Below are 22,842 nucleotides of genomic sequence, written 5' to 3'. Positions count from 1 at the left end.
TAATTGCATGTTGTTGGGCGTGGGCAATGTTAATGTTACAAACATCATGCATGATTATAGTCTGAGTAGCTCTCCTGGAAGCTTTTGTTTTCAGCTTTGGCAGCATCAGTAATACTTTTACACCAAGTCACTGAAATAAAAAATCACTCCCCTCTTACTACTTTCCAATGGCATGTGCACGCTCACCCCCCCCCCCCCCCACACAAAAAAAAAAATATATATACCAAGGCATAAAACTTGACTTTGCATCATCATATGATAATCGGAAAGATGCTGATTTATGGAAATGTTGCCATTGTTAATTACTACTGAGGACAGGTAATGAATAACTGAAGAGGTGCAGCCTCAGTGACCTTGCCTACTCTCCTCTGATGAACAGCTTAATCGGCTGTTCTCAGGATGATTTGCAGAGAAAATGAAAGTGTTCGGAAATTCAGCTGTTTTCTTGTTAATAGGATATTAAGCAATTAATCATGAAAAAAGGAAAGTCACAATTGCTTTATTTGGGATCCAGTAAAGCTTCTGTTGGATTGAGAAATGTAAAAACATCCTTTGTTTTTTTTTTTCTAGGTTCTGTGTTTGGTTTTGTGCTTAGTGGATAGTTACAGGCACCCTAGAGATCTTAATCCTGTATTCATCGATGGGAGAGAGGAGAGTGCCCTACTAACCACCCATTCCCATTTTTATCTGTTAAGGTTCCTCACTTAAAATGTCTTACTTTGCAGAAAGATGATAGAGTAAAGTGGTAAATTACTGGGGTAGCAGGTTTGAAATTCCTCCTTGGTTCAGTGTCACTTTCCAGGGAAACAGTGTGTTCTGTGTTTTGTGACAGTGCAGTCCTTGTTTGTAGGAATGGTTCATCCTAGTTTGTTCTGAGTCATTATGGTCCATTTGTGCTTGGCTAGTGCTGCCACTGAAGCATGAGAGCAATTAAAAAGGATTTGTCCCAAAGCTCAACTTTCATGTCAAACATTGGGGATATATGTCTGCAATATGGGGGATAGTCAAACACGGGGGATATATCTGTCTGCAGTGAAGTGTGAGGGTTTATGATCTTCATAAAAACTTCATGGAGTATTTGAATAATAGTGAACAATTTACAGGCCACATCTTCAGGCAAAATGCACCCTTTATGCAACAGTTTAAATAGGTCAGGTTTTTGTTCAGTAGAACGATATACTAAGTCTTCAGTGCTGAGGCGATAAATGCAACTAGGCACACATAATGGCAAATCGTTCACAATAGAGTGTAGCTGTAGGTGGTAAAGATGATACAGCCGCCATTAAATATCATAAAATCTCCTAAGGTGTGTTTTAGTTTGAAGCCCTATTAATTACTAATCCTTTCTCTGCTCCTTCCATAAAAATTCAGTCCCCTTTGGATTTTTTTCTTCCCCAATTGAAGAGTTGTAAAAATTTGAAGAGTTGTAAATAGATTTGAAGAGTTTGAAGAGTTGAATTTGAAGAGTTGAAATAGATTTGCATACAACTGAGGCAGTGTGTGTGCAGGTCTCGCTCATGCATATTCATTAAGGATATCCTGAAAACCCGACTGGTTTGCAGCCCTCGAGGACCGGAATTGCCCACCCCTGTTTTAGAGGGTGGTGCTATTTTGTCAGGTCTTGGTGCTTTTGCACCTAAGCATAAAATTATTTCATGTTTGGTTTTTTTTTTTTTAAATTATGTTCCACTTCAGTATTTTTCTGTTGCCCCAGTGCACTTTGTAGTTGAAATGCACGCACAAGTGTATGAACAATATCTCATAACCAGTAGTATACATAGTTGATAAGCAGGTATAAATCTTCCATAAAGCATGGGTGACAACACTAACATGGATCTAGCTCTTAGAGCTCAGTAAAAGTCTTACTGACCATACACTGGAATTCACACTTATGCACTTTGCTTTATGAACATCTTAGTCTTTCTTCATCTGAACTACTGTGTGGATATGTTCCCATCTCTCTATTTTTGGCTTTGTATTTTTGGGCCTTATCTCTTTGATTCGAGTTTGCATCTTCAAACTATTCTTTTGCCATTACCTTGGCAGCCCCTCAACACAACCTTATAAATTCTACCAGAAAGAAAAGTTAGAAGAAATGAGAAACCCAAGACAAATACTCCTGCATTGAACAGGCATAAGGTCTTTGATTGTGAGTGTTGCATCACGACCAAAGGTCCTAAGCGAGCCTTGCTAATAGCGCTGCCAGTTAGCTCATCACTATTTACACCATGCCTGAGCCCTACTTAACCCAGGCTGCTCAATACCTCTGTGCCTCTTCATTGAGTCACCTTGGCTCGCTGACCTAGGCATCCCTAACTGGTTATCCTGCCTTGCCTTGTGGCTTACCCAGGCTGCCTTGCCTTGCCTTGTGGCCTCTCTTGGCCTCTTGCCTTGCTTTACAGCCTCCGGGCCTGCTAAGTTTGTTTATATATATTTATATATATATTATTTTGTGTACTGATATTCTGATAACAATCATAACCGTTTACAGCATCAGTATAAATAAGATCATACAAATGTAAAAACTGAAAAATGTTTTTAAAGTAAAACGACTAAAATATAAATACAAATAATAATAAAAAAAAAACTACCATAAAAGTTCAGATAACATAAAAGTCTCATTTTTGTTTTTATACAATTGCTCTAATCTAAAGTCTATATCCTTTAATTTGCTTTATATTGCTTCCTCTCCAAATGCTCGTTTAAATAACCTTTTTTTTAAAGCTTTTTTTTTTTAAACTTTGACTGTAATCTTAACTCAGTTGGAAGTAAATTCCATAATTTAGGTCCATTTCTCGTAGCCAGCCTTATACCCTGTTGGGCTTCCATGTTTGTTGTCTGTTCTGTCTTGTCCGTTTTTCTGATCTATCTTGTCCATTCCTTTTCTAAGCCCTGTCATTGTCCAGTCCTTGTTTTCTTTCGCTGCCCAGTCCAGTTCCTTGTCTATCAGTTTTTGTTCTTGTCCATGGTTCAGCCTTGTCTATATCCAGCCCCTGCCTGCCCTCAGTCCCTGGTTCCAGCCTCCTGTCTGTGCTCTCTGCCCAGCCCCCTCCCAGTACTTGTGTCCAGCGTATGCCTGCCTGCCTTCTGTGCCCAGCCAGTGCCTGACTGCCATCTCCTAGCCTGCACTGAAGCTCCCAGTCTGTTTCTGCACCATGATGATCCACAGAAGTGTCCTACCTGCCCCCAGAACCCACGGGCTCAACCTATGGGGAAGGAAGGGGCTTGAATAGGCAGAAGACCAGTTCCAGTCCTGTATTGCCTCTGTGGGGGTGCTTCCTGACTCCAGCCTGCCAGTCCATGACATTAATGTGGACAAGTGCAAGGTGATGCATATAGGTAAAAATATCTAGGTGTCATAGTGGACAATACATTGAAATCATAGGCTCAGTATATGGCGATGGTCAAAAAAGCAAAGTTAGGAATTAGGAAGGGAACTCTGAGTAAAATGGGGAATGTCATAATGCCTCTCTATTGATCCGTAGTGAGACCACAGCTTGGATACTGTATGCAGTTCTGGTCACTGTATCTCAAAAAAGAAATAGATGCGAGGAGGGAATAAAGTGGCTGGGCATCTGAAGGAAAAGATCACACAGAATCACATATTGAAAATCAAGAGCAGGGATGGTACTTTTGTTTATGAAAGTGAAAATGTATCAAATGTATCAAAGCGTGATTTTCTGGGGAGCTATACGACATGGAGGAAGGTATCACTGAGGACTCTAGAGAGTTAACTGGACATTGTCTCTTTCTTCTCTTTCTGAAGAGGGGCAACTATTTTTGGATAGGGAAATCAATGGGAGTGAAATATCACAGGTGATGTAAGATTTGAAAATGGAAGTCACCCAGATTGGATGGCTTCAGTGCCAAGTTTTATAAAGTGTTTCTACCTGTACTGCTTAATGCTCTAACTTCCATGTTTAATCACTTAAGGGATGAGGGTTTGCTTGGTCCCCACTCAAACATGGCAGGCATTACTGTGTTGTCAGAGTGGTAGAGACTCCACATTAATTGGGTCATATATTCCTTTATCCATGATTAATATAGATCTAAAAATTTTGGCAAAGATACTTGTGCTTCATTTGAGTAGGGTGGTTCCAAGGCTAATCCACAGTGATGAGTCAGGATTTGTCTCAGGCCATTTGGCCTCTGGTAATGTATGTAGAGTGTTAAATCTAATTTGGTGGGTAAGGGAACAAAATACCCCCTTGGTGATTTTTACAGTTGATGCTGAGGCTTTTGACAGGGTACACTAGACCTTTTTATTTAAAGTCGGTCTTGAACAAATTAGGGATAAGTACTTTATCAATGGAATTAAGAAATTTATACTCTGGTCCTCAAGGCTGTATAAAAATTAATGGGGATTTCTCTGTGTCATTTGATGAGGGGGTGTGGTACCCGGCCGGAGTGCCCCCTTTCACTATTGCTGTTTGCTCTGTCTTTGGAGCCTTTTGCAGAGACAGTGCAAAACCATCCACAAATTAAAGGTATTCAGATGGGGGGTGGGGGTGCATTATAAATTCCCTGTTTGCGGATGGTCTCATGTTTACTTTAACTGATCCTGAGAATTCATTGCATGTTTTGTTGACTGAATTGCAGAGCTATGGGACGCTCGGGCTTCAAAGTAAATGAAAAGTCAGAGTTATTGAATATATATATATGTATATTATATTATATATTATATATTATAATATATATGTATGTATATTATACAGGAACTTCCGGTATATAAAAACCAAAAATAAATAAATAATATCTGTAACTGAAGATTCGGTGGCATTTGTGAAATTGCTGTTTCTTTTTTAAATGGGCCAAAGAGTGGTTAAAATACATGGGGATCCGCAATGGTATCCAGTCAGATCAACTCTTTAGGTTAAATTATGAACCCTTAAGACTGTCCATTTAGATTTAGAGAAATGGGTCAGGTTTAATTTTTCATGGCTAGGAAGAATAGCAGCAGTGAAAATGAATCTACCTCAACCATGTTATATATTTCAACTTTACTGGACTATATACATGGTAAGATCCTTAAACTGTGGCAAAAATGGATATTTAGCTATATTTGGAGGTGGTGACCACCTAGAGTAGCAGTAGGGGCCTTGGAGTTCCACATCTGGAGGGATACTATGTGGTGTCTCAGATTAGAGCAATGATAGTGGCATTGAGTGTTGGAAATTAAGCCTTGGGTTAAATTGGAGCAGGAGATAGAGGAAATGAGAGCCTGGCTTCTATATAAAGTATCACAACCCACGGTTTGGATCTTTCCTTATACCTGATATTTGGAGGAAATGGAAGAGGGTGCTTGTGGGGTTCAAAGCTTATTACTATCATTGTACTTTTCTTTGTAATGAGGATTTCCTCCTTGGTATATCTCCTGTTTGTAGAAGATGGCAGACTTTAGGAGTGGTTACAATGGAGCAAATCTTGGATGGGACGGGAATTCCTCCTTTTTTTTTTTTTTATTATTTATTTATAATCATTTTACAAATATTACAAACGAAACATTTGTATGGAAATACAGAGATATTCATTCAAAACAGATTTAGACTAAGAAAACTTGTCTATATTTAACAAAAACATAATTGATATCTCAATCTCATATTACATAGGAAAAACAGGGAGAGGCAGACGGTAATCCACGAGGAGATATTTATAATACTGCAAGCATTTTAAGAAAAGTACTTTGACCACAATTTATAATCTATTCTATACCCTTATGTTGCTTCAGGAGGCCCCCTCCCAGAAATAAAGGCCCTCAGCTGATCAGGTACAAAGAAAACATAAGTATTCCTGGCCAGTTGAATTATGCATTTACAGGGGTATCTTAACTTAAAACTACCCCCTAATGCTAGGACCTCGGTTCTCATTAATAGGAACTCTTTCCTACGCTGCTGCGTAGGTTTTGCTAGGTCAGGGTACACTCGAATTTGACCACCTAAATAGGAAACATTCATATTCTTAAAGTAGCTCTTCATTATCAATGATACCGCCATTTCGTCAAAAAAAGTAACAAACAGGACCGCCCTATCCATTATTTCAACACTAGAATTTTCCAGATAGTCTGTCAGATTCTGGAAATCTGACTGTAGAGGTAATATTAAGGGTGTACTAGTTCTTTTAGGTAAAAAGAAAAGTTTTTTTATTGGTGGTATCATATCATTTGGAATTTTTAATGCCTCGATTGCATATTTCTTAAAAGACAAAAGAGGTGTTTCCCCAGCAATAACGGGAAAATTAAGTAAACGCAAATTTAAATGTCTCATATAATTTTCAATGGACTCAAGCCTTCTCAAGGATGATATTTTTTCTGAGACTATTACAGCGTTTGCATTCTGCAGGCTTTCTATATCTTCATTTATCTTTTTAATAGTTACCTTGTTCAGTAAATTTAGTTTTCGTGTCCGTTTCGAGGACCCTGACCTTAGCCGCTATCTCGTCCAGCTTTAGGGTCTGAGCAGAGGTGAGGACTTGCCTGGAAGCTGGAGTAATATCTGCCCCTGAAGTGGTACTTGTGCTTGCTTTCGGTGCCTGCCCGCGACCAGAGAAGGGACCAGAGCCCCGCCCCCCGACGCTCGTGACGTTAGCGGAAGGAACACCGGCGCCCATAAAATCGGTGCTGGAGAGAGACTCTGTTGCGGCTGAGCAGAGGTGAGGACTTGCCTGGAAGCTGGAGTAATATCTGCCCCTGAAGTGGTACTTGTGCTTGCTTTTGGTGCCTGCCCGCGACCAGAGAAGGGACCAGAGCCCCGCCCCCCGACGCTCGTGACGTTAGCGGAAGGAACACCGGCGCCCATAAAATCGGCGCTGGAGCGGCGCACCACCGCCACCAGCGCACCATCAAAGCCGCGCGCCGGCTTGTTCCGGCTTAGTCCGGAGAAGGACGGGAGGACGGGGGCTCCTCCTCACGGATTATGCCAGCTTGCCATAGGGAGTGACGGACTTAAATTGTACTTTGTCAGGGCGAATCGTCGTGAGTTCCTGATTCCAGTTTCTACTATACGTTATTTGTATTATCAAAATGCCTCATAAAAGGAAAGGCAAAGTTCGAGTCCATCCACCAGACCCGAGCCTAGCTATCGGGCAACGATTGATTTCAGATTTCGCCCTGCAACCACAAGAAATAAGGGCTTCAGCCCCCGTTGGTGAACAGGCGGGAGGAGAGCTCTATTCACCTGGGGAACTTTCACTGAGCCCTCCCGAGTGTAGAACACCACTGAGAACTTTGCCTCAAAAAACCGACCAAGGAGTTGTGCTGCTTGCTGAAAATACCATCAGCCAGAGCTTACTGGGTGGCCCAGACGTCGGTCAAATGAGTGGAGAGGAAGGAGCCTCTTCCAATCCCCAAAGACTGGAATTATCAGGAGGGGAAGGAAGGAGTAGATGTGTATCCCCCAAGACACCAACTGAAGCTGATGAAAGCTTCACTCATGGGGTAAGGAACCCTCCTCAGCAATTGAATAAACCTGCAGTGATAACCCTAGAGAACATCTGGGAACTTGTAGCAGGGAATTCCTCCTTTATATTCTTCAATGAAATTACCCCTTTAATATTCAAGATAGTTTTTTTTTTTAATCCAACCAGCTCATTTTCTGCACTAACCTAGAAATGTGAATGCTTTATGAAAGGATAAGACCCTTTGTGAAGGATATTGTGATCAGGTGGATAATGTTTCAAGAACTATAAGCTGTATGCTCTGCTGAATGTTGAATTACGAGATGAGACTAGCTAATTCATAACTTGGGAACAGGATTTGGGGGATGTCTTAGAGGAGGCTACTTGGGATCAGGGCTTTCTGAATATGGGCAAGAGGTCGTTCTTGGCTGTTCTGAAGGAAAGTAGTTATAAGGTTCTCTACCGATGCTACCTAAATCTAGAAAGGTTGCATAGGATGTATCCCTCAATATGGAACATCTGCTGGAGGGGTTGTGAGGGTTTGGGATCTTTTATGCACATATGGTGGGCGTGTCCAGAAATTGGTAAACTTTGGAATATGTCTATAGCTCTAACTCTGGATATATGGGGGTAAAGATCACCAATGGCCTAAACGTTTTGATAAATCTTCCACAAAATGAGGAGAATGTTTACATGAAAAGTGTGTGATTACAAATTGTAGTAGCAGCCAGATGTGTGCTGGCATTGGTGGAAGAAAAGTATGATCCCTCCCATGTCTGAGATTTTCTCTCATTTAGAGAACATTTTACCTGAGGAAACTCACAGCCACAAAGAATATTCTTCCTCAGTTTGAAAAAATTTGGTCATCTTATGTCATATGGAAAGGCAGATGTTAAGTGGAGTAGGGGCTGGGGAAGTATGAGGGATATTTTTCTGACTCTATTTGATATCTAGCATAAGATCATGTGGATTTTTGACTGGGTTCTAGAAAGGGTAGGGGAATTTGGATTGTTCACCCCTACTTTTTTATTTATATTTTATTATATCACTAATTTTACTCTCCTCATCTGAACACTATTGTAACCTATACATTCAAACTTATAAATGTCATTTAATTGTCAAGTTATTTGTTTTGAAGTTGAATGGAACTTTGTTCTTGTTTTCTTGTTTATATTTATCATTTTATCTTATGTAAAAACATGCATCTTTGTTATATCATGATACAGTGGGGGTGAGGGTAGGATGTGTTGATCTATTGTTAATTTTGCTGGTGATGGCAGCTATGAGTTTGTGTTGTATTTGGATCTGTGTTCGGTACATTTACATTCCAATAAAATTGTCAGCTATATAGTTAAAAAAAAAAAAAAAAAAAAAAAAAAAGAGATGACTTGGCAAAGGTACAGAGAAGGGCAACCAAAATGTTAGAGGATGGAACAGCTCCCCTATGAGAGAGGCTAATGAGGTTAGGGCTGTTCAGCTTGGAGAAGAGACAGCTGAAGGGGGGGGATATGATGGATTACAAAATCATGAGGACTAGAACAGGTAAATGTGAATTGGTTGTTTATATTGTCATAAAGTAGGACTAGGGGGCACTTCATTAATTTAGGAAGTAGCACATTTAAAATGAATTGGAATAAAGCTTTTCACTCAAGACACTTAAGTTCTGGAAATTGTTGTCAGAGGATGTGGTTAAGGCAGTTAGCTTAGCTGGGTTTAAACATGGTTTGGACATGTTCCTGGAAAAGTCCATAAATTGCTACTAGTTGAGTTGACCTAGGGAATAGCCACTGCTTATTGCAGTCATTAATATCATAGGATCTATTTAATGTTTGACCACTGTTGAAAACAAGATGCTGGACTTGATGGGCCTTCAGTCTGACCCAGTATGGTAACTACTTATGTTCTTAAGCCGTTGAGAAGAGAGGGGAAAGGATGGCGATTTTTCCCATGCAGTGGGAACCCAGAGAGTCCTTAGGCGTTTCAGACCTCACCTCAAGAACTACCACAAGGTAATGTGAGTCCATTTCCTGACTTGGCCAATTTGTCACCTCATGAGTTGAAAGGAGATTGAGTGGAATTTGCTTATTCTGAGTTCTTCCTGGTGTGATCATCATCATATTTAAAGTTGCTCCCTCAATTTTCTTCATTGTTACGGTCCTGACTGAGTGTCACTGGTCCAGTGAAGAGAACTCTACAGGGATGCATTCTGACCTGCTGCTTGACTTATTGTAACTGCATCTCCTCTAGAAGATCTGACCTTGCTTCCTTGATAAATTTGCCAAGACATTGTTCATTGATGATGGAGCAGGACAGAGAATGGATGTTTTCACCTTTTTAAAATGTCAGTAGCTTCTGGTGAACTCCACATTCATCCTGGTGAATGGCCTCCTTTAAGAGTTGCAGATGAGGATGTGGCAGGCTTCCATGTCGTACTTTCCAGTAGCCCAAAAAAATCGACCTTAAGTACAGAGTGCAGGGTTTCCCAGGTTTTGTTGTGGTGCAATTGCCTCACCACTTTGTAGTGGTGGAGTGTGCTCTAAAGCAGGCTAAAAGCTTTCAAGAAGGCATTGGACTTATTTGGGAAGAAGTCTTCCATGTTGAGTATGATGCAGTATTTGCACAGGTGTGTACAGATGCTAAAGCCTCTTGTGGAGATCACAGACCCTAGACAGCCAGAGTTCCAGGGAACTGTAGAGGATGAAGAATAAAGTGAGAAACATTTCATCTGCTCCTCCTATGAGACATTTGACACCTTGACCAGCACCTCAGCAGCCTCTGAAGCAACCAGGAGACTTGTGTGGTTGCATGCGAGTGGACTCTATGAAGATGTTCACAATCATCTAACTAATATGTCCTGAACAAGGGAGAGCTTGTTTAGGGATAAGGTACAGGAGCAGGCCCCTTTGTGCACCCTTTGTGTGGCCCTGGATTTGAAATATTTGTGCCTGTTAGTATTCTGATGCTTTGGGTAAGATAATTTTTTGCTTCATTATGACTATCACTGATTCCGAAACTTTCCTCCTTCCTTCCCCTATGGACCTGGGTTCATCCATTCCTGTTGCTCTTGGGCAAGGGCGATATGGTCAGTTGGGACCATTGACTGAGACATTTCAGAATGAGGAATGGATCAGTATCGAGCACTATTTATTTAGATGTTGCCATTATTTTAACAACTTGTATAATGCTCTGTGTTGCTAATTAATGCTCGGTCAGTTAAAAGATATTCCATTATTTCAGATATTCTGTCTAAAGATAACACACCTCTTGTTTATGTATCACAGAATTGTGGCTGATAGATCTGAATCAGGTTATTCTGAATCAGTGACTGGTAATTATTCTCAACCCAGATGAAGGAGAAGAGGGGGAGCTTTGCTTGTTCAGAAAAAACCAAAACAAAGAAACAAAAACAGAATCTGCATTTCTCTTTGGTAAAGAGACTTTTCTCAGCCTTTTGAACTTTTAGTTTAAGGTCTAAAGATTTTAATCTTTGGTGTATTGTCTTCCTGGGCTACTAGCCCTTAATAGGTCCCCAGTTATTGAGCTTCTTACTGATCTAGACCTAGGGCACAGTCGCATGATTGTACTAGGAGACTTTAATCTGCACATTGATATGCTCCCCCTTTCTCAGCCTTATGAAAATTTACTAGAAGCAACTAATGTGCTAGGATGGGAACAGTTAGTACGTGGCCCAACACATAGGGTAGACATTACCTTGACTTAGTGTTTATTAATAATAAAAAAAACCCCACACAGATTTTTCCTATACGGAGAGATGTGGTCCCGTGGTCTGTCCACTCCCTAATCTCAGTAACTTTAACTGCAAGTATGTCCTCCAAGAAAGAATCTCTTCATAAGACCCACTCTGAAGAGGAAACCCATAAATATGGATACATTGAGATGAGCTCCCTGAAAGACTAGAGACTTTTAATTTTGACTCTCTTCTTGTACTGAAGACTAAAATTCCATCACATTAGTTAGCTAATGAACTGTACCCCTTCCCTGCCAGTTCATCAGATGAAAGAAAAAATGTAAAGATTAAAGATCCATGTTTTTTTAAGAACTGGTTTTGGAAAGAAAAAAACTGACATACTGAATGCAAATGGCCAAAAGAAAGATCTAGAAATCAAATAAAGAGGTAGGTGAACTACATAAATATGAAAACACCAAGAGTGGTACACAAAATAGTAAATAGATAAAATATATGGATAAATATTTTAAAATGCTTGATAAAATATTACAAACTTATATCAATAATGGTATATTTGCAATAAAATCAAACATAAAATTATCATAAATGATGGATCCAATACACTTGACATGACCATATTTCGACAAGATGTCCACTTCAAAGGAGATTATATAATTGATCATCTTTAATCCCTCCTAGCTAAGAGAAGTGACCACTGTACCATGAACAAGCTTAAAAATCACAAAGCTAAAAACAGCTGTAAAAATTCCAATTCATTTTACCATTTCTGGTGCCTTTTAGGATGCCTTGGAAGAAGGCGAGAGATGCCAGACTAAAAATGGCCATAGTAAAACCTATTCTTAACATCTCACAGTTAAGCCCCACAGATCCTTCTAACTACAGGCCCATTTTCAATCTGTCATGCCTTGCTAAAATAATTGAAAAATAATTGCATAAACATTAATGCAATTATTTTGAAGAAAACTTACACCCAAGACAGTATGTTTTAGAAAAAACAGATGTATGGAAACACTTGTTATTCTGGTCAGACATATCTGTTGGTGGTGTTAGTCATTTCCGTGGCCTTTGATACCATAGATCATAAAATCTTGTTGATCCACTTGACAGAGTTCGGCTTCAGAGAGTTCAGCTGGTTTCAGTCTTTTTTCTCATCAAAATAAAATTTGCTGTTAATAGAGCGTCCAGTAGCACCACGTGGATTGACATTAAAACTGGGGTACCCAGGGTTCTAGTCTTTCTGCAACCCTATTTAACATATATTTAGCTCCATTTTGTAAACTTCTAGATGGCTTAGATTTAAACTTTCAGATTTATGCAGATGACATAGTTTTCCTATTTTTTCTTCTGTAGCTATAGTTTAGCAGGAATTAGAGATATATGAGACATCAATCTTGAGATGGTTATGGCATAACATATTAGCCTTAAATATCAAAAAACTGAAATAATCCTCATTTCACGGCAAATAAAGATTGAAGATGTATGTGATCTGGGTGTCTCTTTAGACACCATACACTCAATGAAATACTAGGCACAAAACCTAGACAAGTCCAGCTATTTAAAGAATGCTGAGAAGATTAAAATCTTTTGTAGAACCAGATGATTTTAGGCTAGTACTCTAAATCTTGATCTTTGCCGGCCTTGTTTTTTGTCGCTCTTTTTTTCTGAGAGTCTCGAACAATGCCATCAGATCACTTCAATTGCTGCAGAATTCTGCGGCAAGAAGTTTAACAGGTACATGCAAATATCGCATAACATCAGTGTTTAAACTACACTGTCTGCCGATACATATATAGGATATCATATAAAACACTCACTTTACTCTATTGCACAATTTCCAATAGCGATAAGTCATGATTAGGTACCAGATTACATTGGTATACACAGTCTTGGAAGTCTTTGATCAGCGAACAAATTTCTGATGTCTGTCCCTACTATTCAACAGCTGCATTTGGGAGAAGTTGAGGAAATGGCAGTATCAATAGCAGGGTCCATATTATGAAATAAAATTCCAGAAACACTGAGACTTGCTGCACACACACAACTGTTCTAAAAAGGGCTCTAAACTTGGTTATTCCAGCAGGTATTTCGTGAGCTACGAACTGGAATTTAATTGAGTGTTGCAGTCTGAGAGCTCTGCATAATTTCATCTTATGCAGTATACTTGTTTTTAAGTATGTTGCATTATCCTATGAAGTGCCTTGTTGGTCTTACATTGATAATGTATTTTCAATTTGCTAATTTCATTTGCTTTTTTTGGGTCATTAATTTTATTTTATGAATGCTATATTGTAAGCTGCTTTGACTGTTAAGAGGATAGAAGAAATTTTTAAACAAAATATAGTAATTACCTAAGAAATTGCCTCTCATACACACGCGCGCACGCACACACACACACGTGTGTGTATGTGTGTATATATATATATATCTCTTCATTTAACCTTGTTTACCAAATGAAAATGGGAACCAATTTTAAGTTTTGTTTTTTAAAACTGCAAAATGTTCAGTTTCCATTCCAAGATGCATGCTGTTTTAAGTATGTTGAGAAGTTGACCGAAAACATTATAAGTATATGCTAAAGCATTGCTGATGGTCATGAGCCCAGTCCGTATGTTGAAGCACTGGATATGTTGAATTGGCATTCCAACTGTACAAAAACTGTCATAGTTTGTGTTATGTCATGATTTTTCCTTCTTTGGCGTTTTCATAGTGATTAACGATCTAGGTTATAATTGTTGCAGTCGTAAAACCGACGCATAGACACGGATGAATAACAGCGAAGATTTTTAGTTTCTTCACATTAAAAGAATTTTTCCTTTTTAATAATATAAAAAAATTCAACACACGCTACAATCTGTCTATATAAATAAAAATGTTAAATAGTTTGTACCAAATCGCTAATCTCAGCAACCACTTAACCGATTGCGTTCAAATTTGGACACAAGTTTCACCTCACATATGGCAAGGATCTTCTACACTTACATTACATATATGTCACACCGGGGGCTGGTAAAAAAGTTTTAAAATTTGGTTCCACAAAACAGCGACATCTGGTGGACGTAAGTGGAAGCTCTTACACCTTGCACAAACGCTCACACCCCACACACACGTGACCAATGTTTGCGATTCACACACCCTCCGAGCAGACACAAATCCACCCTCCTCACACCCCCCCCGCACACATGCCAATTGTACTTATTTCACACACCCTCAAAAAACACACAAAAACCCACCAAATACCAGCATGCTACAGCGGGAGGCCACTCACATGCCACATGTTTGCAATTCCCACACCCTATGAACTCACACACCAACACCATCCTCACACCCCTCACGCACATGACTTTTCTACTTACTGCCCTCAACCTCCGAATGCATGGAAAACTGCATAATAGTTCGGGCTGCTCCAGCGGGGGGGGGGAACACCGCTCCGGGACACATCGCATACACTACGGCTGTCGGCTGCCAGCGATCAAAATGGCGCCGACTGCTCTTTCCCTTACTAGGACACTCGGGAACGCCAATAGCGGCAGTAGCCTATGTGACATAGTAAGGGCAAGGGCCCCTCGATGCCATTTTCTGAACTGGCAACCGGCGCACCTTCGCTCTTACTATCTCAGCGAGACGACCGCTCCCATTGCTCCACCTCGAGGGCCCGGCGCCAATACTTCCATGCCGGAACGAACGCCCGCTCCACCGACTACCATTTTTGAAAGGTATTGTCGGGCCTGCAATGGGGGGGGGGGGGGGCGTGGGGATGTTCTTGCGTCCATGTTCGGGGGGGTGGGGAGGCCAGGTGGCAGTTCCGAGATTCTGCAACTCTTGTGGGTTAGTCTATTTTGCCGACCTGGGGGGGGAAAGGGAGGGTGGGGGAGGCTTATATAAACACAATGTTTCTGTGGGGATTACTTTGGGGTGCAAAGGGGGAGGGCACACACAAACACATACACAAAATATGCACCATCTCCGAAAAGTTACAAAACAGCCCTCACCAGGTGGGGAGTCACTGAGTTGACAGTGAGGGGAGGGAGAATGAGGAAGGAGGTAACTGTCAGGGGAGGAAGAATGAGGGGAGAGGTGAGTGTGAGGGGACAGGAGAGGGAAGGGGGGGGGGGGAGTGACCAAGGGGGAAGAAGATGAGTGACTCAGCTAAATGAGCAAGGGGAAGGGGCAGGAGGGCAAAGAGTCTGACTCGGCCACTGCAACGCGTGGCAGGGGTCCACTAGTACAGAGATAAATAATGGGCAGGAGGAGGTTGGTTAATGATTATATTAAATACACTATGAGATGTAGTGATATAGAAAATTGTATGAAACCTTCCTTCTCTTTCCAAAAAACATTCTTTGAAAAAATATTTTCCTTGTGCTTGTCACATGTAGGTCATTAAATAGTGTAAAAAGTAAGTACACATTCATGAGGGAGATTAATAGAATAAAATATATACAAGAAAAATAATATTGAGAAAGGAGGTTATATCTTGTAGAATTGCGTCTTAAGGTATATATCCCTTGATACATTGTTGATAGTACATCTAATCTAATGATTTTTCCTTTTGGCATTTGGTAGCTACCATTTGGTTAGTCTTCCAAGCTGTTTGACATTTAGGCTGGATTGCACCTTACAGCTGAGTGTGTGGAATTCCCCTGTCTCTAGAATGATCAACTTTTATTTGATTAGCAATTGCCCAGCTGTTGCTGTTGTATTTTTATCTTTGCAGCCACTAGTATAATTTTTATTATGCAGTGCAGATACTCTATGTACAATCTATGTTCCATTAATCAGTCTCTCCAAACTGGTAATCAGAGGGCAAAATTCTGTTGAGTACATGCTATAATGATTAAGATAAGACATTCATTATTGTTTCTCCTTGTCCTTCCTTGTTCTAAATCTCTTGTGCCTGGAATTTTAACAGCAAGATTTGTGCAAGCTTTGCCTAGCAGCTTGGGAATATACAATCCTTTGCATATAGTTAGTGGATTCTGAGCATGCTGCTCTAAGTTTATAAGACTACTATTCCTGTTGATAGTGCTACTCCTCTAAAGGATGCCACCAGTAAGTGAATTGAAATGGCCTTGAAATGGACCTATGAGACTGCCAGCCATCTATGACCCATTGTGTATTGTGCATGTCTAAGTCCATGATAAAATGGTTATCAAAATATACAAGTGGCTTATTAATAAACTTGAGGTGGCTGTATCTGACCTACTCCTCCCTTCTTTACCAGCTATGGCTATGGTGGTACACCATAGCCATAGCTGATATATATATATATGTGTGTGTGTGTATATATATATATATATATATACACACACATATATATATATACCCCACTACTTCTCCTTTCCCAAAACTAAGTCCTGTAAATTCCAAACCAATACTTACCAATCCTCTTCAGCCACCAGCAAGATAATCTCTCAATGCTCCCACTGGATTGAGGGTTACTGAGCTCTTCCCCTGCAATATAGCTGGAATGGGACTGTTTCAGACATCTCCTTTACAAAATTAATAAAGGACAGGTCCTCTGGAGGAAAACGCTTCCTTTCATCAGGAGGAGAGGGCTGTGAAGGTAGATCATCAGAATCCTGGGACGAATCATCAGTCCAAGGATTATAAGGGTCATCACCAGCTCCCAAATGTTCTTCAGAAGGAAGTAACGGAGTTATTCCTGAAGGCCCTGGCCTGGGCATCGATGGTCCCGAAGGAGGAATCGAAGGCATCGATGGCGGCATCGCTGGCGTCGAGGGAGGTATCGACAGAGGCACCGATGGAATCGGTGACATCGATGGACGTGTCAGTGGCAGCACTCCCGATGGTGGAATGAAGAGCGATGTTTCTTCATCTTCCTCCGATGACAAGGGAATCGGCGAGGAAGGAGTCGGGTCCCTCGGTTCCACCGGTGGAATGCACCGATTAATTTGTCCATTCTAGCCAATAGCGGTGCAAGCGCCATGGGTATCGGATCAGTGACCGGAGGAGGAACCAGCACTGGTATCGATGGAAGTTGGAAGCCCTGGAGCGCTTTGACGATGGCCTCGGATCACCCAATCCAAATCCTCACGGAAACCTGGGGCATGAATACCCGATTCCGGAGTGGGAGGTAGCACTGGCGTAGCCAGAGGGTCCACTGGTGAAGGTTGAATCACTGATCCTGGCACCTGTCCAGGTGGGGGAACGCCTCGTGATCCAGAGACAGAAGAGGATGAAGCCTTTTCTGTACGGGGCTTCTTTCTCGGAGGCTCAGACGACGTCGATGTCTAGGGTTTACCAGTATTGATGGCCTGAGCTTTACGATGACGGTGTTGATGTTTTTCTCGATGTTCCTCCTGGTGTTTTTCCAGAGGAGGAACAGAGGGGGGGTGGGGTCGACACCTGTGGAGTCGTCAAGGCTGGTCAGATAGTGGATTCCCGGTGCTGGCGCAACAGACGGCACTGGCTCATACGACGAAGCTATCGATGGAGTCGGGGTTTTTGGCCGAAAGAGAAGACGACCCATCTTATCGAGCTGAGCCTTGCAACCTTTTGGTGTCATTTGGACACATTTGGTGCAAGTAAGGACATCGTGGCCAGACCCTAAGCACATCATACAGACCGTGTGAGGGACAGTGATGGACATTGTACAAGTGAAGTTGGGCATGGACGAAAACCTGACACATGGCTTCGACAAAATTTAGTTGCGGTGCGGTCGATGGTCGGTAGGCCGCGAGGGAAAAACTCAATGGGAATCGACCACAAATGGGCAAAAAACTTACCGTTCGACCGCGGAACAAAGAAATCAATAAGGGGACCCCTGTGGGGTAAAGTTTTTGAAATTTTTTAAACAAAGTTCTGTGAGGAAAATTCCTGAAGAGCTCCTTAACTCGTGTGGCTACAGCTGCGCGGAAAAAAGAAGACTGAAGGGGGACCCCTGCTGGTTGTAGGGTTGGTGCTGTGCTGGGCATGCCCAGTAGGAGCCAGTCAAAGTTCTGGAAACTTTGACAAAAGTGTTCCGTAATTGGGCTCCATCTTGATGATGTCACCCATGTGAGGACTACCATCCTGCTTGTCCTTTGAGAAGCAATATTGTTAAAAACACCTTCAAATTACGCATGGCAAAAAATTCACAGGATTATCCTTCAGTACTTCAAGCTTTAATTCTAACCAGCATAGACTACTGAAATGGAGTATTAATTGGACTTCCCAACAATGCATTAACATCACATCAAATAGTCCAAAGTTCTGCTGCTCACAGGAATGAAATTACAAGAACATATTACACCTACACTCGCAGCTTTACACCAGCTCCAAATTCAATTCAGAATTCAATGCAAGAAATTACATTGGTTCATAAACTCTTGAAGAATAATTCCATCCCATGGTTCAACTCTATAATGTAAATCTATAAACCTAATCGAGCCTTGAGATCGGAGAACAAAAATCTCTTAAGTATCTTCCATTGGCATTACCAGGAAGAGGGTTTTCTCAGTAGCTGCACCAGCACTATGGAACACACATTCAGAGCAGTTACAATTATCATGCTCTGATAAGATCCAGTTATGACAGGTTCTTATGATGAGGTAGCTCATGGGAAAGGAGAGGCTAATGTAAAAGAGTAGAGCCAGAAGGGTTAGCTTTAACTTACAGAATGGCCTGCCTCATCAAATGGGAAGGCAGCTGCAGATTTTCTAGCTGGTTTGGGGAAAATCCATTTCACAAATTTCAATCCTTGTCATTTGAAAGGGTTATCTCATGGTATGCTCAAGTGTATCATTTTTCGTTGAATTCCCTAGGAAAGGGAGGAGACTGCAGCACAGTGGCAGGCTTTATATCAGCTTGTGAGAATGAGGGCAATAATACCTGTCCCTGGGTCACACAGGTATACAAGGGTTTAGTCCAGCTACTTTCTAGTCCTAAAATAGTCCATGTGTGTTGGTCCCTTTTTGGACCCTAAAAAACTGAACTGGTCTTGTGTGGGATCAGCACTTATGGATGGATTCTCTTATTCGAGCAGTTAAACAAGAGGGCATCTTTGCTATTTAGATCTGTAGAGTGTGCCTACACATCCTGATTTGCCATGCATTATTATAAGTATTACAGGTTCATATTAAATAAATGGCATTATCGATACAGGCTCATCCATTTGGCTATGTTGGCTTATGTTTGATTGGCAGGCTCAGGGTACAGGGCCTGTTATCTTTCCATAACTTAGTGGCATATTTGTGAAGGGTGAAGAACACACCTGGAATGCTATGATGTTCCTACTGCGAAATGACAGATTTTCAGTTGAGCAAAGATCCTTTGAAAGTTCAGAGAACTCTATCTTAAGAGTGATATTCTACACCAGTTTGGGACTGAGTCTAAATACCTGTGGGAGGTGTGGCGTTTTAGTACTCTTGAATCTGTATTTATTGGTCTTTGCCTATGTATTCTGGGACTTGCTCTTCCCATCTTAAGAGAGATTTCCATAAACCTGATTATAATGTGTGAACACCATAGAATTGAACTATGCACATTTGGACTGCACCCAGATCAGTCCTGTATGTTTCACCTGAGCCTGAATAAGGAAGTTAGATTCTTTGCTCTTGTAGATGACTAAATCAAATGTCTGAGGCCCACTTTGAAAAGATTTATGCAGATAAAATTAACTTTTAAAATATCCCTACTTATGTGTAGACAGTTACCCAGACAAAAAGGAGATAGGGCTAGAGGCAGGTGAGTTGGGGGTCAAAATATTTAGCTGAATAGCACCATATTGAGTGCTATGTGGTAAAACTTGTGCAGATAGGTTGGTTTGCACAAATGTTTTGCCTAAAGGTTTTCTGAATAACTTTTATCTAGATAATCCGCAGAATGTTTATCCAGGTATTCAGTTGAACTTACCTGGTTATCTTATCCGCTTGTCAGAGTTTGAATATTCTGCTGTGTAAGTATACTACACTGTGCGCAAACCAATGAACCAGCCTAGGAGAATGAGGCAATATCTTTCTGGATTAGTCACCTAACAGCTTTGATATTCACAAGATAAGTTCCTTCATATAAGTGTTCTTGGCACTTTTTTTTTTCCAAGATGAGTTTCGTTGCCAGTGTGTGAAAATTTGGTGAAACTAATATGGTAATGGTAAGGTATTTGAATAAGTGTGGTGGCACAATTACCAGTATGACCCGTAAGATATTCAGGAAGCTGACATGGGTGGGAACAAACTTGTGTTTTCCTTTCACTAATTCCCATTTTGAGACATCCGAGTATGCAGGCAGATTGCTTGAGCAAATCTCTGATCCCGGGGGAGTGGAAGCTCGGTATTGATATCTTTTTGAACTCCTTTTTTGCTTAGTCGGTCACCCTTAGGATCAGCCTGACTTGTACTGGCCCTCAGCACGAAGCCACAGAGATTCTATGGCTGCTTCAAGCATGACAGGGTGGTGGCCATTGATAACTTTGGCCAGGGTCTGCAAAAAAAAAAAAAAAAAAAAGAATTCTCTCTTCTTTTTGAGTAACGTTGCCTTTAGTGCTAGCAAAGATGAGATCTTTCAAAGCGGAGGTGCTGCCGCCTTTATAGTCAAGACCTCCTTGGTTTCCAGAGCTGTTGTGAATCTGAGAATGGAGGAATCTCTCCTCAGAATTTCCAGACATTGAGGGTAGAAACTTTCAAGCTTATTTTCAATGTGAGACTCCGTGTGTGTGGGCTGAAGGAGAGTTTCAAGCCAGCTGGCTCTATCTTAAAAGCAGTTTTAGTGGGGCATTAGTGATCTGCTCCCAGTATCATTTTTTTTGGCTGGAGGTCCCTTTTTGTTTTTTCCTTGAAGGAGAGAGGTGACCATCTTGCCTTTCTGCAGCCACTAACATGCATACATTACTGCCACTAGTATTGTATGTTTTATAACTGTGGTAATCGCTTAATGAGTTATGAACTAAGGACCTAATGTCACGGTGATGGTCTAATGTGTTTTGGTAAATAGGACCGAGAATCTGTCAAAATGCATGCTGGCTAATGGTGCTTATTAGGGTTCAGATGATGATCATGCCACAGATTGCCCTAAAACCTAGAGATTCTGACTTATCACTGAAATTATTTTTAACTCTAAAACAGCAGTATGACTGCTGCTCAGCTTAGTAATATAGCTGACGTAAAATGCTAATTATGAAAAAAAAAAAAGTGACACATTGAGATTACCTATTGAGACACTCATATTGATGTTTGTTAGTACTGTGCTCTCTACTTTGTGGCCAGACTTCTTGCACTGATTTACCTTTTATGCTCATTTATTGCAATTTTGGCCAGGTTAAACTCTTGGGGGGCAGCTTTTACTTATGGGTTGGTTAATTAATGTGTAATGACAGCAGGTGGTCTGAGAATATGGATGCACTTTTAAGAAACCATGTCCCTGGTTTTTACAAAAATCCTCTATCTTGAAATGAGTTGAATGTTGCTTGTCTACTCCCCACCCTCACCCCCATGCCCACTCTCCCTGCAAATGGTACAGTTTAAAGCTTCTTGGCTAATGGTAGCCTTGAGTCACATAATTGTAGACAATAGTCTGTATATCTATATTTAGAAATTGTTGAATCTGTTCACTTTCAGTTGGTGCATTTGCCCTCAACCACTCCCCTACAGAACAAAGTTAATTGGTTGTATCATTTTTTTTGTCACATTTGGGCAGCCTTGGTGTGTGCAGTGAGTGAAAGTATAATGGACTGCTTGAGAGGGAGCCACCTAATGAATGCTGGTTTTTAATACAGGGCGATTACTCCCCACTGGTCACAAATGCAGGCCAAAAAATGTCTATATTGCAATGGATAAAAGTGGCATGCTGAGTGGATCATTTGCCTGCTCTTTCAGATATACATTAATGTGTCCAAATTAGATGTGTCCTAATCTTGCCTGGGGGGAAAAGTGTGAAAACAGTGGGGAGAAAAATGAATTATTATACTCATAGTGCAGGTTTCTTTTCTTCTATTTCCCCCCTTTTGTCTTTTCTGCTATACATTTTTTTCTTCAAGTAGAAGACAGGTACAATGGTGAAGTTGCTGACTTTGCTGTCCCTTTTTTTTTTTGTTGTTTTTAATATTTGACTTCAAATCAGAGTAGCATAGTTCCTTTATTTTTAACTGATGTTCACCTGTAATTTAAATGCCACAGCACATGAAAAGTCCTGTGACACTAGTTGTTCCATCAGTTGGCAAAATGATTGGCACATATAGTCAGAGGGCCTGGATTTTTGCTGTGCCACTGGCTTGGAGCACACATCTCTCCCTTTCCACTTCTGCTTGTCCCTTCTCTCTCCCCTTCCGATTCCCAATGCTGCTGGTTTGAGCTAACAGGAGGAGTAGAGTGTAAATTCTTAGGGTGATGACGTGGCCTTCTAGAAGAACAATATTCTTCTGCATAAAATAGGTGATGAACCACAACCAGTTTTCTGAATTTTGCTTGCCATTTTACTGGGAGCCAATGCAATTGATGTAAAACAGGGCTAATATGGTCCTAGTGAGTTCCTGAGCTGCAGATTTCTGAATTGGTTGGGTAATGTTGAATAACCTATCGGGAAGAAATAAAAAGTATAGCACAATGATTAATATATCCCAACACTGACTGGATCACAGTCCAGAACATTTTTAAGTTAAAGCATGACTTATGACTATGCTTAGATGTTTTACATGAGGCTTCATTGTTAAACCAGAATCCAACTAGTTTCCTAATCTAACTTTTGAGAGTATTCTAATTCTTTCCCTGGCAAATCAAATTTCACTTGGACACTGGCTTTCTACCATT

General features: G+C 40.9%; 1 protein-coding gene across 4 annotated transcripts in view; it reads left to right on the top strand.

Moving 5' to 3' along the window:
- The window catches only part of PTPRK (protein tyrosine phosphatase receptor type K), a 1,381,492-nt gene that overhangs the window by 274,841 nt on the left and 1,083,809 nt on the right, over positions 1 to 22,842 (top strand). The gene's annotated exons all lie outside the window — the stretch shown is intronic.

This window comes from Rhinatrema bivittatum, chromosome 3 (genome assembly GCF_901001135.1).
Source record: "Rhinatrema bivittatum chromosome 3, aRhiBiv1.1, whole genome shotgun sequence".
In the NCBI taxonomy this organism is placed as follows: domain Eukaryota; kingdom Metazoa; phylum Chordata; class Amphibia; order Gymnophiona; family Rhinatrematidae; genus Rhinatrema; species Rhinatrema bivittatum.
This window is presented reverse-complemented; position numbering and strand designations above follow the sequence as displayed.